Source organism: Colobus angolensis, unplaced genomic scaffold, assembly GCF_000951035.1.
Source record: "Colobus angolensis palliatus isolate OR3802 unplaced genomic scaffold, Cang.pa_1.0 Scaffold356, whole genome shotgun sequence".
Lineage (NCBI taxonomy): Eukaryota > Metazoa > Chordata > Mammalia > Primates > Cercopithecidae > Colobus > Colobus angolensis.
In genome coordinates this window covers 1581644-1599181 of record NW_012116888.1, presented here as the reverse complement: position 1 = coordinate 1599181, position 17538 = coordinate 1581644, and the positions used below count along the sequence as shown (strand labels likewise).

Here is a 17538-nt window from a genome sequence, read left to right as displayed (position 1 = left end):
AGACCAGCCTGGCCAACATGGTGAAACCCCATCTCTACTAAAAATACAAAATTTAGCCAGGCGTGATAGTGGGTGCCTGTAATCCCAGATACTTGGGAGGCTGAGGCAGGAGAATCATTTGAACTTGGGACTCGGAGGTTACAGTAAGTCAAGATCTGTTGCAGTAAGCCAAGATCGTGCCATTGCACTCCAGCCTGGGCAACAGAGTGAAACTCTTCTCTCCAAGAAAAATAAAATAAAACAATAAAAATAAAAATGCAACATTAAAGAACATGCCAGGCAGAGCCATGGCTATCTTGACTTGACAGCTGCCTATATGAAAACAAGACTTGGGAATAACCCAGATGTCCAACAACAGCATGTGAAAGAACTTAAAAACCAAAGTGACCTGGGAAGTAGCAGATAGCTCTGAAAGCTGAAAATTAGGGGTCAGTTTGAATATTTTCACACCTGGGAATATAAAAGAAAATTATGCTGCAAGATGAAACAGCAGATGGTAAATGCTGCCTACTCAGTAGATAAAGTTATGTGGAAGTGTTAGATGCAAATTTAGAGTGATTGGCAGTCTTAGGGAGAGATATTTTCTCTAAAAGTTGTACCCTCACCCCCAGAATAAAAAAAAAAAAACTGGAGATTTTAGTTGCCATGGGTTTAATGTCAGTTGATAATATGAATACTAAAAGTCAATGTGGCTTTATTTTGTCTCAGTGGAAGTAGAATGTCTCTGCTGGTATGCTCCCCATAGGGCTCATGCCAGTACCAGGTGGGGCAGACCTGGCACCTGGATGAGGATATAGGAGCTCATCCAGTTAACAGGTGTGTTAGAACAGGAAATGAGTGTAGCCATCCCACACAAGCTTGTTCCAGTACATCTGGACTGCCTTTGTTTGTTTGTTTGTTTGTTTGTTTTGAGACAGGGTCTTGCTCTGCCACTGAGGCTGGAGTGCAGTGGTGCAACCATGGCTCACTGCAGCCTGAACTTTCTAGACTTCAGCAATCCTCCCACTTTATCCTCTGAGTAGCTGAGACCACAGGCATGTGCCACCACTCCTGGCGAATTTTTGTATTTTTGATAGAGACAGGGTTTTGCCATGTTGCTCAGACTGGTCTTGAACTCCTGGATTTAAGCCTTCCAAAGTGCTGGGATTACAGGTGTGAGCCACGACACCTGGCCTGGACTGACTTTTTCAGAAGGAAACTAATGATAACATCCAGATAGATTAATTAATTAAATGCCAAAAATGAACACACTGCACAGTCAAAATAAAATAGTAGAACTGAACACTTATCTATACTTGATAGGAATGAAAACTTTCTAAGCATAAAAATAATGGGTATAGTCATAGATTAAATATTGGTAAGCATACGAGACTTAAAACTTCTTAGTCCTAAATGACCATAACAAAATTAAAAGGCAAGAAGAAAACTGGGGAATTTACATGACAGATAGTGGACTAATAATATACATGTGTGTATACAGAGAACAAAGCTAACAGAAAAATGGGCAAAAGCCATGAACAGGCATTTTGTAGAAAAACAAATGCAAATGGTCTATAAGAAATGGAAAGATGCTCAAACTCAAAAGCAACCAAAGAAATGCAAATAAAAACAGTAAGCTAACATTTCTCTTTCAAGATGACTAAGAAGATCATGTATGCAAGGGTCCAGCAAGGATATGAGCAACAGTGCAGGGGAGCACAAATTACATGCACTGGGCTTGACTGTCCATGTTGGTCTCACTAGCTAGTTGTCTTTGGGTAGTTTATTTATCCTTTCACACTATCATGTCCCTTATCCATTAACTGAAGATTATCATAACTCTGGTCTCACTGCGCTATTAGGAGGATTGGCTGAGATTACTCTAGCCCAGTGGTGACACTTAGCAAAATTGTTTTTTCTAGTTAGAAGCAAGCAATCAGGGAATGCTTAAATAAATCATGATATATTTGTAAGATGAAATATTACACAGACATCAAGCATATTGTTAAATGTGTATTGTTGAAGGCCATTTCCTAATAAAAAGTGTGATAGATGTCATGGTCCCAATATTAAAATGAAAAATTCCACACATACTTTTTGTATACAGAAAAACATGGCTAAAATGTTGGTTTCTTTCTAGTGGTTTTGTCTGGTGATGGGATTATAGGTGATTTTTTTTTTTAAAGAAAAAACAAAATAGATAAGGACAAAAGAATTTGAAAAATGGTATGGATACCGTACAAAGCCAAAACAAAGCAAAAAAATCCTCCAGCGGGTCCTGAGAATGACATTTGGCTTGTTTTGATTGCTAGAAACTTTGTAATATCTGACACAGTTGGAGGAAATAGCCATGTGTGGCCTAGAAGAGATAAGCTTTTTGGGGGGCTGTGACACCTATCTGTATATATTTGATGAATGTCACATCAGGACATGTCCCAATTTTGTTTTCTGAAACAGTACATCACCTGCCTCTCAATGGCAAGACCCTTTAGGGAAAAAAGATTAATGAGTCCTACAGAACTTGGAGCCACAATCAGGCCTTCAGGGAGACTCTCACAGCTACTAGTGGGCATCTCCATCCACCAGGAGAACAGGCAAGAACCTATCTATTCTAGAGGTCCCATGGAGACATCTCCAGCCCTGCACAGAGTTTGGGTTTGATAACTTCCTTCCCTCTCTTCTTCCCTCCCTCTTTCCCTTTCCTTCCTTCCTTCTTCCCTCCCTTCCTTCCCTTTCTTCCTTCCTTCCTTTCTTCCTTCCTTCTTTCCTTCCTTCCCTCCCTCCTTCCTTCCTTCCTTTGAAAGATGCTCAAACTCAAAATATTAATATTTTCCTTCCTTCCTTCCTTCCTTCCTTCCTTCCTTCCTTCCTTCCTTCCTTCCCTCCTTCCTTTCTCTTCCTCTTTAAGATGGGAAGCTGTGAAATGATGGGGCAAAGAGGAGGAGCCAGTGTAATCATCAGCAGACTCAACAGTATGGAAGGGAGTTTGACACCATCCCCAGGAATGTTCTGCTTTACCTAAAAAACAAACAAACATTGGATCCACTTCTGAGATCTGCCACCTTGCCATTCCACGACACCTTGTAGCAGGACAAAATTCACCCAGAAGTTGCTTCATCACAGTTCAGTAGATTTAACGCATTGCTTGAGGGACTAGCTCTGTGAACGGTCATGCCCATGGCCTCAAGGCATCTTATACAGGTGCCTGCCACCTTCTTAGTTGCTCTTCCTGCCTGTCTTACTCCTGCAATTTTTTCCATGCCGGGTCATACCTGCAGCTACAGAGCAGGAGGTCTTTCTGTCCTGCAACACTGAGATCAGAACCTTTTTACCTGGTTGAACAAGTAAGCGGTGAGTTGCTGAATGCAAGGGCCAGATACTCTTGTATTATTGTAGTTAATCCTCACAACAGCCCTGTGCAGAAGGTTCTTTCAATATCCTCGTTTGCAACTCAGAGAAGTTAAGTCACTTGAACAGGGTTGTAGGTTCAGCAAGGGTAGCACTGCAACTTATACCTCGGAAGGTGCAGAAGTTCCAGAGCAGAGCAGTCTTGGACCCAGGCACATGGAGGGGGACACCTGCTATTCCCACTATTCAGGATCCAATCCCGTTTATCCTGGCCCAGAATGCTCCCACGCCTAGCCCGACACTGTGTAGGTGGAACTGCCAGATCCAGAGGTGGACAAGTGGCTCAGAAACACTAACCAGCCCACCCCATGTCTCAGTCACAATGACCAGCCCAGGATGAGCAGCTGGTCTCATCATTGCCACTCCCAAGACACCTGTCACCTGGGCTGCTGAGAGGACAGGCTGTGCACCGAACTGCTGGCAGCCACTTCCCAGCACCTCCTGGCGAGGGGCCCCTCAAAGACAGCCAGCTCCTAGGAAGGTGAAGCAGAGACATGGAGTAAATAGCCCCATGTCTAATGAGTTTAATGACGCCATTAGCTTTTCCAAAGTACACCAATATCTTTCTTTCTTAAGCTACTCTGAGGTGGGCATTCCCCTCACGGCCCAACTGTCTGGACTTTTATACAGATAGGGCCAGCAGTGCGAGCAGTCATCATCAAACCATGCAGGCCTGCCTGCGAGGGAATGGGCAGCGTGGGGTGGAGGAAAGTTTAAGATGTTATTTGGATGGGAAGTTGCTGGCAACTCTTAGGTATTCCGGAGGTGTTAATTGATGGTGAAGCATTTATGACCAGGGCACATTTCACAGCTCTGGGCCACCTAATGTTACTTCTCCTTAAAGCTGTTTTGAAATAAAACCCAACCATTGGCCCTTCTCACCTACCGCAATTAAATACAAACACCCACAGACACTGGGCCCTCTCAGGCCCGACTGCGGCTGCCAGGGACACAAGTGCATGATGGCTGTGTGTTCCGTCACAGCACCAACACACTTGAATTTCCAGCCTCAGAGCCTGTCTTTTGGATCAGCGAGCAGTTGTGGGTGAGAGCCTTGTGCCAAGCTCCTGGTGGGCTTAGCTTGGCTCTCTGCTTCTTGGCTTTACAGCAGGACCCCAGAGTGGAGAGTAGGCTCATTCTGGTTTCATGGAGCATGCTCCCTGCTGTCACTGTGAAGAAGGTGGCATCTTGGCTCTCAGGAGCCTGGCCAACTGCCCACAGACATTACCAGTGAGTTCCCTTGTCCCTGAGTACAGGCACTGGAGGCTTCCCTGGCCACTCAGGGAGGGTTTTCATCTCTCCTCTTGGCCCTCCCTCTGGATCCTAACGTGAGGCAGGCGGTCAGACAGTCCTAGCAGAGGGCTGGCCCTGTCCTCCCTGCGGGGGCCTGGGCTGTCACACAGGCAGTGGTGGTTATTCTTACAAATGGCTAAGCAGACCTTTTTAGAAAAGTGAGCTATTAATAGCAAAGTGCTGAGCGAGAGGCTTGGAGCTACTCTCGTGCATGAACCTGTGTGAGCGTGTGTGCACTAGTGTGTGTAAGTCTGGGGGAGCGCATACACAGGTGTGCACATGAACACATGGACACCATGCAGACAGATGCATCCCCTTGCTGTTGCCCACATGCACTCCTAGTCTCCTGGTCTGCCTGGAATCCCATTCTGGAACTTGCCTGCTCCTCTGACTTTTTGGACAAGAAAAGGCCAGGAGAAAGAGGCTGCCTGCCATGCAAGACCAGACATCTGGGTGCCCAGTGTGGTAAGCAGCGCTGCTTCCTGGGGCAGAGAAATGCCCAGCGAAATGTGTGTGGATCCATCGGCAGACATGGAAACAGTTACTTCCTTTGCCTGTGATGCTGTGGACCCTGAGAAGCCCAGCCTGGACATTGGTTTTCGTGCTTTCTTCCCTGGCTTGGGAGGAAAGGACCCTGTTGGCTAATGCATGGCAGGAAGCACAGCTTCCAGATTTTCTAGTTATGCCCAAGATGAAAGAGGACTTTCTGAAAAGAAGAAGGAAAAAGATGGAGAGAGAGGAGAGAGAGGAGAGAAAGAGAGAGAGACAGAGAGACAGAGAGACAGACAGAGAGAGAGAGAGAGAGAGAGAGAGAGATTAAGGGTTGGGGGAACTGGAAGGAGCCCTGAGTAATGTATGGAAAGTAACAGCAGAGAACACTCAGCTCAAGCAATTGTTTTTCTCCTGGAGGCTAAAATTCATGGGCAGGTAGCCAATAGCCACATTAGGATAAGAAATGTAATCTGTTTATAATGAGTTTGCAAAATACCGCTCATTGGTACAGTGAATGTGCAGGACACCCTAACCTGCCATGACACTGGCCTTGGCCTGCTGTCTGTGGCAAACGCACCGGAGCTAGTAGGTGACTGTTGGTAAAGCCTAAGTCTCCTGGTTGCCTCCTTTCTCAATCATCTATTTCCCTCTGGGGCAGGTGAGCACATTCCCAAAAATGACAGCTGGAGTGTCCAAGAGCCAGTAGAAGCCCCTTCTCCCTCCCTTGCTGGAACCATCATCGCTACCGTTGCAGAGACTTGAAATGACCTCTCCAAGTTGGAAGGCACTCCAGAGATCACTCGATCCCACTGATGCAGGAAGTTGGGTGTCTGTAAAAATTCTCCTGCAAGGCCCTGGGCTCTGTGAGATCACTCCCACTTCTGGGCAAGATGCCAGCATGGGCAGCTCTGGGCTGCCTGGCCCTAAAATGCATTGTTGTCTTTCCACTCTCTGCACTTTCTATGTCTGTAGTGCCTGCCACTTTTCAGAACAATAGCGAATAAAAACAATAGCCAGCATTTATTAGGCATTTACTGTGAGCCTGGTATTATCTAAGTACTTCATTTGCATTATCTCACTGTACCTAAAACCAGCAACCCACTAGGGAGATACCACTATTATCCCATTTTACAGACATGAAAATGGAAGCTTGGAAGGCTTCAACAATTTGTCCAAAAGTCCTCCATTTGTGGGATTTGTGGTGGAGTGTGGATTTGAACACGGGATTTTTCAATTCCAGAACCCATGCTCCTCCTGTCATATCCTGCCATGCTCTCACTCCTACGTGGTGGTCCACAGAAGGCTTCCCTCCCAGCTACACATCCCAGAACTGGCACAGGTGTATCACTGTCTCCATTTCTCTCCTGTAAACTAGAGAACAGCTTTATTCTAGAACCTCCCTCTGACCTCTGCAAATTCTGTCCATCTGTTCAGAATCGAACAGATGCTAAAACATTGTGGCTAAAAGCAAGAGCATCAGAATCAAACAGATCTGGTTTAGAATTCTGCTTTAGCCTCTTGCCAACCTCGGGCAAATTACTCAACCTCACTCAGTCTCCAGATTTCCATCTGTAAAAACAGAGAGAGCACTGTACTACCTAACAACCCCATGGGATTGTTATAAGAATTAAATTAGATAAAACATAAACAGCTCCCAGGCTGTATTTGCAGATGAAAGGCAGCTGTGCTAAGCACATGATGACAAACGTGACAAGTCTCAAAGGACATGTGAGTGGATGTCCCACCATCAAGATTTCACTCCTTGCCCAACTTCAGGGGTAAGAATCCTCCAACATCAGGGGAGGACTTGCTCAAAGACACACAAACCAGAAATCCTCAAGAAGCCATAGTATGGATGTGGCTTTCTAACACTATGCTGCCATTTCCCATGGGGAAGCACCTGAAGAAGTGGGGAGAGAGTTGACAGTGAATCGAGGAAGTGCAGGGCCATGACAGGATTGAAGCCCTCCTTAGGAAGCAAAGGAGGAGTTCTATCCATCAACAGCTGAATGTTGAATACAGACCTCTAATCTCGGCCTTGCCACTGAGGACTCATCATGCAACCCTAGGGCCAATTGCTCCCTCTCTGAGCCTTGGGTCTTCACTACCATCAACAGGTGACTTTGAAGTTGCCTCTGAAGTGTGCTGAATTATGAGGAATGAAGATGATTTAAAGGTATAAGCTTTTTGCTTTGTACCTTCTTCCAACCTTACCTTCTCCAAGAACCCTCCTCTGAATTCCTCCTAAAAGGTCCCTGTATTAGCCCATTCTCACATTGCTGTAAAGAAATGCCTGAGACTGAGTAATTTGTAAAGAAAAGAGGTTTAATTGGCTCACAGTTCTACAGGCTGTACACACAGCATGGCTAGGGAGGCCTCAGGAAACTTACTCATGACAGAAGACAAAGCCAGAGCAGGTATCTTCACATAGCCAGAGCAGGAGGAAGAGCGAGAGGGGGAAGGTGCTACACACTTTGAAACAACCAGATCTTGTGATAACTTACTCTCACTATGGCAATACCAAGGGGGATGGTATTAAACCATAAGAAACCACCCCCATGATCCAATCACCTCCCACCAGGTCCCACCTCCAACACTGGGGATTACAGTTCAACATGAGATTTGGGTGGGGACACATAACCAAACCGTATCATTCTGCCCCAGCTCCTCCCCAAATCTCATGTCCTTCTCACATTGCAAAATACAATCATGCTTTCCCAACAGTCCCTCAAAGTCTTTTAACTTATTTCAGCATTAACTCAAAAGTTTAAAGTTCAAAGTCTCCTCTGAGACAAAGCAAGTCCTTTCTACCTATGAGCCTGTAAAATCAAAAAGAAGTTAGTTACTTCCAAGATACTATGGCAGTATAAGCATTGGGTAAATATACCCTTTCCAAAAGGGAGAAATCAGCCAAAAGAAAGGGGTTACAGGCCCCACACAAGTCCAAAACCCAGCAGAGTAGTCATTAAACCTTAAAGCTCCAAAATATTATCCTTTGGCTCCATGTCCCACATCCAGAATATGCTGGTGCAAGGGGTGGAATCCCAAAGTCATGGGCAGCTTGGCCACTGTGACTTTGCAAGGTTCAACCCCCACAGCTGCTCTCATGGGCTGGCACAGGGTGAAAGCTGCTTGTGGCTCTACCTTTCTGGGGTCTGGAGAATGGTGGCCCTCTTCTCACAGTACTACTAGGTAGTGCCCTAAAGAGAACTCGGTGTGGGGGGTCCAACCCTACATTTCCCCTCTGCACTGCTCTAGTAAAGGATCTCCATGAGGGCTCCAACCTTGTAGCAGGCTTCTGCCTAGACATCCAGGCTTTTCCATACATTCTCTGTAATCTAGGTGGAGGCTCCGAAGTCTCAACTTTTACACTATGTGCACTAACAGGCTTAACACCACATGGAAGCCATCAAGGCTTATGGCTTGCATCCACTGAAGCAGCATCCAGAGCTGTACCTTGGGCCCTCTTAGCCACAGCTGGAGCTGTAGCAGCTGGGATGCAGGGAACAGTGTCCCAACGCTGTGCAGGGGAGTAGAGACCCTTGTTCTGGCCCCTGAAACTATTCTTCCCTCCTGGGTCTCTGGATCTATGATGTGATGGGCTGTCATGAAGCTCTCTGAAATGATGTCAGGGCCTTTTTCCCATTGTCTTGGCTATTAGTACTTGCCTTCTTTTTAGTCATACAAATTTCTGCAGCCTGCATGAATTCCTCCCCCTGAAAATTGGTTTTTGTTTTCTACCACATGGCCAGGCTGCAACTTTTCCAAACTTCTATGCTCTGTTTTCCTTTTAAATATAAATTCCAATTTCAGATCATTTCTTTGTTCATGCAAATAAGCATAGGTTGTTAGAAACAGCCAGGCTACATCTTGAATGCTTTGCTGCTTAGAAATTTCTTCTGCCGGATACCCTAAATCATGACTCTGAAGTTCAAAGTTCCACAGATCCCTAAAGCAGGGGCACAGTGCAGCCAATCTCTTTGCTAAAGCATAACAAAAGTGAACTTACTCCAGTTTCCAATATGTCCCTAATTTCCATCTGAGACTTTATCAGCCTAGACTTTACTCTTCATATCACTACCAGCATTTTGGTCATAACAATTTAACAAGCCTCTAGAAAGTTCCAAGTTTTCCTTCATCTTCCTGTCTTCTTCTGAGTCCTCCAAACTCCTCCAACCTCTGCCCACTACCCAGTTCTAAAGCTGTTCCACATTTTCAGTATCATTATGGCAACACCCCACTCTTGGTACCAATTTTCTATATTAGTTTATTCTCACATTGCTATAAGGAAATGCCTGAGACTGGGTAATTTATAAAGAAAATAGGTTTAATTGGCTCACAGTTCTACAGGCTGTTCAGGAAGCATGGCTGGGGAGTCCTCAGGAAACTTTTACTCATGGCAGAAGGCAAAGCCAGAGCAGGCATCTTCACATGGCCACAGCAGGAGGAAGAGAGACAGAGGGACATGCTATACACTTTTAAACAACCAGATCTTGTGATAACTTATTCTCATCATGACAACACCAAGGGGGATGTTGTTAAAGCATAAGAAACTGTCCCCATGATCCAATCACCTCCCACCAGGCCCTACCTCCAGCATTGGGGATTATAATTTGGTGTGAGATTTGAGTGAGGACGCAGATCCAAATCATATAAGTCCCTCCCCTGATCATCTCCCCTAAGTTCTTCTCCCTACTTCCAGACCTAAAATGACACCCTGCCTGCCTCTGGATCAACTGTAATACCCTACTCACTTACCTGGCTTCTTTTCCTTCATAACACATATTTGCTAACTGAAGTTTTTGTCTTTTCCTTCACTAGCATGTCAGCTGCATCAGACCGACTTACAATTTGTTCTCTTCCCTACTGAGCCTTGAATGATTCCTGGCAGAGAATAGGCCCACTAAATAGTGGTTGAGTAAACAAATGAATGGATGAAGAAATGACTTTTTATATTATTTACGAAAATTACAAACTCAGCATGTCAGAGTTGGAGGTGACATTTTCAAACATTATTACCACAGAACCCTGCGTTCAGATGAAAGTTTATTCACACAATTTTTTTAAATGTCCTAAATTAAAATGACTCTCCTTGGCTTTATTCATACTAGCCAAAACCTGGAAACATCTCAGATATCCATCAATAGAAGAAAGTGTCAACAAGCGGTGGTATATGCACACAACGGAATACTACTCAGCAACAGAAAGGAATTAATTATGGAACTGGGTAAATATGAAAAACATTACGCTGAAACAAAGAAGCCAGACAGAAAAGAGTGCATGATGTCCCTTCTATTCATACTGCATTCTAGAAAAGATGAAACTAATCTAGGAGGTGTGAAAAACAAAACAAAACAAGGTTTGTCCCTGCAAGTTGTCTGGGGAAGGGATTTGACAGGGAAGGAGGAAGAGGGAACTTGTGGGGTGATAGTTCTGTATCTTGACAGAGGGGTGAGTGGTACTCATCAAATGGTGCATGTAAGAATTGTATATTTCAATGTACATAGAATTTTCTTTTTTTTGAAATTTGTTTTCTTTCATTTTACTTTTAGTTCTGGGGTATATGTGTAGGATTTGCAGTTTTGTTACATAGGTAAATGTGTGCCATGGCAGTTTGCTGCACCTATCAGTCAATCACCTACATATTAAGCCTGGCATGCATTAGCTATTTTCCTGATGCTCTCCCTCCCCTAAACCCCCACCTGCAGCAACAGGCCTCAGTGTGTGTTGTTCTTCTCCCTGGGTTCATGTGTTCTCATTGTTCAGCTCCCACCTATGAATGAGAACATGTGTTTGCTTTTCTGTTCCTGTGTTAGTTTTCTGAGGATAACGGCTTCCAGCTCCATCCATGTCCCTACAATGGGCATGATCTCATTCCTTTCTATGGCTGCATAGTATTCCATGGTGTACATGTACCATATTTTCTTTATCCAGTCTATCACTGATGCCATTTTGGTTGATTCTATGTCTTTGAACATATGATGTCTTAAAAAGCCTTACCACATCCATTACAATTGTAAGGTTGCTCTCTAGTATGAATACTCTGATGTTTCCATTTTGATGTTCGGGTAAAAGCCTTAGCGTGCACATTACATTTCTGTGGTTCCTCTCAAAGATGTATATTCTGATGTCTGGTGAGTTCTGATGCCTGGGGAAAGCCTGACAGCAATGTATGTATAGTTTTCATCTCACACAAGAAAAAGAAAAATATAAACAAATATTGAGCTGTAGTTAATGATATGCATACTGAAATGTGTAGGGTCATATATTTGCAACTTCTTTTGAAATGTACACAAAAAAAGAAATAAGGAGCTTCTGTTCCAGAAAGCTTCAGTAGACGTACTTGTTCCATTGCTTCTGCTAAGCACCACTAAAAAGAGTAGATGTTATATAAAAAACATGCAGAAGAAGACTCTGAAAAATGGAGAGAAGACAGACTGTCTAGAGATCTTCAGACTGGAGGAACAATATGGTGGAGAGTGCCCTGGTTTCTTTCTGTCTTGTATATTCCAGATACAGAGTTGGAGAAACTGAACTCAGAAATTCCAAATGAGACCAAGAAAGCCCCAACAAAAGCCTGCTCTCTCTAACCCAAGGAGCTGGACAGTGGAGCCCAGCAAGACAGAGAAGCTTTAGGCAATAACCGCTCCACCCTAGCCAAACACCACTTAAAATACCACCGTCCCACCCCAACCACAGAGGCCAGGTGAAAGGCCACCTTCTACCTTCACCAGCCTGTGTCAAGGCACCCCAACCACCCTGCCCACCCCAACTCCACCAGGGTGGTGTCTGAAAGGCTGAGGAGGGAGCTGAGACTTTCACCCCTGCCTGGTAGTAGAAAGATCCCCCACAGTTGGAGCGAAAAACATCAAGGGAGCCTGAACTTCCCTCCCTACCCAGCAGGAATGAGGCATTCCTCCCTTTCTGCCATGTTGGTATCGGGGGAGGCCTAGTGGGGAGCCAGAACTTCTACCCCACCAAGCAGTAAGAGGGAGAAGCCTTCTTCAGGAGTCAACAGAGGCCAAGAGGGGGACCTGGGCTTCCACCTACCCCCACACTTGACAATAATGGGGCAGTGCCCTCCCTTCCCTCATCACTCCCACTTCTCTCCCCTACCCCACCATCTTCTCCTACTGGGGCACTGTCAGATAAAGCCACTTAAAACAGAAGATTAAAGTAAGATCCAATCTCTTAACATAACACCCCAAATGTCAAGGTTTCAATGGAAAATTGCTCATGAATTTTCCAGGAAGACCACAAACAGAATGGAAAGAAGACAATATATTCTAACACTGAGATGACAGAGATGTTGGAATTATCTGACAAATGCTTTAAAGCAACCATCACAAAAATGCTTCAAAGAGCAATGACAGCATTCTTGAAATAAATGAAAAAATAGGAAATCCCAGGAAAGAAAGATAAAATATAAAGAAACAGCAGAAGATGGAAATTTCAAGACTGAAAAATAAAGTAACCAAAATTTTTTAAAATTTTGGTGGAGGTGCTCAACACCAAAATAGAGAGAGCACCAGGAAGAAGCAGGGAACAAGAAGATAGGACAGTAGAAAACACCTAATCTGAACAACAGAGAGAAGGTAGGCTGAAGATCAAAATTAACAGAGCCTCAAGGTCCAGTTGGGCTATAGCAGAAGACCTAGCTTCTGCAGCACTGGAATCTAGAAGGGGAGGAAAAGAGGACAGAACTAAAAAAATACTCAAAGAAAGAATGGCTCAAAATTTCCCAAATTTGGCAGAAGACATTTACCCTAGAGATTTAAGAAGCTGAGCAAATCTCAAACATAACAAACCCAAAGAAATTCACACTAAGACACATCATAGTCAAACTCTTGAAAGCTAAACACAAGCAGATGGTGTATTAGTCAGGGTTCTCTAGTGGGACAGAGCTAATAGGATAGATGCATATATGAAGGGGAGTTTATTAAGAGTATTGACTCACACGATCCCAAGGTGAAGTCCTACAATAAGCCATCTGCAAACTGAGAAGCAAGGAAGCCAGTCTGAGTTCCAAAACTTCGAAAGCAGGGAAGCCGACAGCGCAGCCTTCAGTTGGTGGCCGAAGGCTCGTGAGAGTCTGGCGAACCACCAGTGTAAGTTCATGAGTCCAAAAGCTGAAGAACTTGGAGTTCAAGAGCAGGACGCATCCAGCATGTCAGAAAGATGAAGGCTGAAGACTCGGCAAGTTAAGTCCTTCCACGTTCTTCTGCCTGCTTTTATTCTAGCTGTGCTGGCAGCTGATTAGATGGTGCCCACCCAGACTGAGAGTGGGTCTGCCTCTCCCAGTCCACTGACTCAAATGTTAATCACCTTTGGCAACACCCTCACAGACACACCCAGGAACAATACTTTGCATCCTTCAGTCCAATCAAGTTGACATTTAATATTAACCATCATAGATAGATAGATAGATAGATACATAGATACATAGATAGATAGATAGATAGTCTATATGACATATTTTATTCGAAACCATGGAAGACCAGAGTACTTTCGAGTGCTGAAAAAACTGTCAATCCAGAATTCTATATCCAACTGAAAGATCCTTTCCAGTAAAAATGTCCTTCAGGAATAAAATGGAAATCAAGACATTCTCAGGAGAGGGAACACTAAGAGTATCTGTCACCAGCAGACGTACTACAAATGAACAGCTAAAAAAAAGTTTTCTAAACAAAGAGCAAACAATAAAGGAAGGAATATTGGAACATCAGTAAGGAAGAAAGAACATATTAACATACTAGTAAGCAAAAACATTGGTAAGTACTATAGACTTTCCTTCTTCTCTGGAGTTTTCTAAATTATGGTGACAGATGAAGTACAAATTATAACTATCTAATGTGATCCTAAATGTATGCAGAGAAAATATTTAAGCAATTGTGTTATAACCAGAGAGGGTAACAGGATGTAAAGAAAGGTAAGTGCCCTACACTTCACTTGAGCTTGTAAAATGATGGCACTAGTAGATTGTATGTCTCAATAGATACAGAAAAAAAATGATAAAACTCAGCAAACATTCCTGATAAAAAATCTAGCAAACTAAGAATAGATGGAAACTTCTTCGACCTGTTAAGGGAGCATCTATGAAAAGCCTATAGATAACATAATTCTTGATGGTGAAAGACTGAGTATTTTCCTCTTAAGATCAGAAACGCTCACGAATTATATTCAACATCGTACTGAAGGTGCTATCCAGTGCAACAGCAAGAAATGCAAACAAAAGAGATTAAGCTTGGAAATAAAGAAGAAAGGCTGTCTTTATTTGTAGATGACATGAGAGTGTATGCAGAAAATTCTACAAAAAAGACTACTAGAGCTAAAAATGTGACTTTAGCAAAAATATAGAATATAAGGCTAATGTAGAGAAATCAATTATGTTTCTATATACTTGCAATGAACAACTGGAAACTGAAATTTTAAAAATACCATTTATAATGGGTCAAAACATATAAAATAGGGCAAATGTGACAAGAGATAGAAAGATCTATATATTGAGAATTATAATGTAATTACTGAAAGAAATTAAAGAAAACTAAGTAGACGGGTATACTTTGTTCATAGGTCAGAAGACTCAGTATTTTTAAGGTGTAAATTTTCACCAAATTGATCTTAAAATAATTTGAATTGTAAGTTCTCATGAAATTGATCCATAAATTCAATGCAATCTTGATCAAAATCTCATAAGGGTTTTTTTTTTTTGGTAGAAATTGACAAACTGATTATAAAATTCAAATGGGAATGGAAGGGACCTAGCATAGTCAAAATAACTAGGTAGTCTCATACTCTTCTCCTTGAACCTGGTCTGGCCATAGCGACTTGCTTTCTTTACAGAATATGGCAAAAGAAACTTTATAGGATGTGTAAGCTAGGTCACAGGGAGTTTTGCAGCTTCTGCCTGGGTCTCTTGAAACATTTGCTTTTGGAAAAGCCATTCTAGGTTAAGCCACTACTAAGAAGCCTGACTTTCCCGAGAATGCCATACTGTGGAGAAGTGAAAACTAGACACATAGAGAGAAAGTAGGGAGAGAATTAGAAGCTCGATGATTCCCAAGCTGTTCCAGCCTACTCCACCGAGGTGCTAGATATGGAAATGAAGGAGTCATACGGGGCCTTCAGCCTCCTTGAGCCTCCAGATTGCTGCTCCAACCATCATCCAACTGCAAATGCATGAGAGACCCCAAGTAAGAATTGCCTAGCTGAGCCTGGCCAACTCCCAATATCGTGAGAGATGATAATAAATTGTTTTAAGGCCAAAAAATAAATCAAGACAAACATCAATGGAACGTTAGAATCAACAGTCCAAAAATACACTGATTTTTGACAAAGATGTAAAACAATGCAGTGGAGAAATGTCTTTTCAACAAATGTTGAGGGAACAATTGGCTAAACACATGCAAAAAAGTAAACTTTGCTCCACGCCTCACACCATATTTAAAAATAAGTTACGGGCCGGGCATGGTGGCTCACGCCTATAATCCTAGCACTTTGGGAGGCCGAGGAGGCTGGATGGCCTGGGCTCAGGAGTTCCAGACCAGCCTGGGCAACATGGTGAAACTCGGTCTCTACTAAAATACAAAAAATTAACCGGGCGTGATGGCACATGCCTGTAATCCCAGCTACTCAGGAAGCTGAGACAGGAGAATCGCTTGAACCTGGGAGGCAGAGGTTGCAGTGAGCCGAGATCGTGCCACTGCACTCCAGCCTGGGCAACAGAGTGAAACTCCGTCTCAAAAAAAGTAAATAAAATAAATAAATAAATAAAATATAAAATAAAAATTAGTTCAAAATTGATCATTATAAATTGAAATTTCTACAGTTTCTATGAGAAAATAGGGGGAAATTATTGTTACTTAGGCTAGGTGAAGATTTCTTACATCAAAAGCATAATCTGTAAAAGAAAATACTGACAAATTGGATTTCTTTGAAATTAAAACAAGACATTGTTAAGAAAATGAAAGAAGAAGCTACAGACTTGAAGAAAATATTTGCAAATCATATACCTAATAAGGAACTTGTATCCAGAATACATAAAGAACTCCCAAATCTCAATAATAAGAAATCAAACAATCCAAATTTTAAAAATGGGCAAAATATCTAAACAGACATTTCACCAAGGAAGAGTTATGAATGACAAACAGGTGTATGAAAAACTTCTCATCATTATTAGTCACTAGGGAGATGCACATTAAAATCACAACAAGATACCACTATGCACCCATTAAAATGAGTACAAGAGAAAAGACTGACCTTAGGAAGCACTGTCGAGGATGCAGCTCAAAGGAATCTCTCCTACAGTGATAATGGGTTTTAGAAATGACAGGACTGTCATTAACCAAATCTTTTCCAAGCCCAGCAAAGGTATTACTGTCTAAATTTCAGCCTTCCTCTTCATAGGGCCACAGTAAAACCAGCTTTCCAGTGTCTCACAAGGGTACCCCCAGTAGCAGTGAGCTTTGCACTTTAAGCAATCTGGGGTGGCTCTAGCTTAGAAACAATCTTTCTGGTGTTTTCTTTGAGACACCAGACAACCAAGGCCATGAGACACAGCCTATTGTGTGTTCAGTGGTCTGTCCAGCTCTCTTGGATTTGCTTGTTGGTTCCTTTAAGGTGTCTTGAAAGGCAGCACGGTGCCCAATTAAATGAAAACCAGGAAGGCAGAATGCACAACGGCTATCAGCAATCAACTCTGGACAGTTCGTTGAGGATTGAATAAAACTCCGTGTTTCACCAAGTGCTTTTTTGTCTGCCTCTCTGCCTACAGTTAGAGGAAGGGGCCAGGTTGAGGCCAGGAAAGATTCTGTTTTAGCTGATAAAGGGAAAGCTCTGTGCCAGGAACCCTGTGGTTTTCTGTCTTTGGAAGCTCTCCCCTTTGGGGCTCAGGAGAAGAGAGATCTTCCTCCTAAAGCACATATCGCCTATTGCCCAGGGGAAGCAATTCTCACACATCCCAGCCGGGAGACCCTGATCACCCCGGGCTATGTACTCGATTTCAGGCCAACAAGACACTAAGTTTTCTCTCTTAAATGTTTTAACTGTCGAGTTCCACGCTCCGCCTCCTCGGGCTTCTTATCCTGCAGGGATAGGCGGAGGGAGGCAGCTTCTAGGCTGGGGTGGGAGAAGCACCGGTGGTGCGCGGTGCGGTCGGTGTGGGTCCAGGAGCGCAGCGCAGCCGAGGCAGCGCGCGGCCTCGCTGTGAACTTGACTGCGGGCGAGGCTGGGCTTCTCGGGCGCTGGAGCCCCACATCCTGACAAAGACAGGCTGCCGGCTCAGCTTTGTGTTGTAACAGAAAAGCCTGCCTTTTACTTTTCCTAAAAACAATTCCCGGGATCTGTTAGAGGGGAGTTTCAGTCACT

General features: G+C 43.5%; 1 protein-coding gene across 3 annotated transcripts in view; it reads right to left on the bottom strand.

The window, feature by feature from the left end:
• The window catches only part of LOC105519652, a 294464-nt gene that overhangs the window by 146437 nt on the left and 130489 nt on the right, over nt 1-17538 (bottom strand). The gene's annotated exons all lie outside the window — the stretch shown is intronic.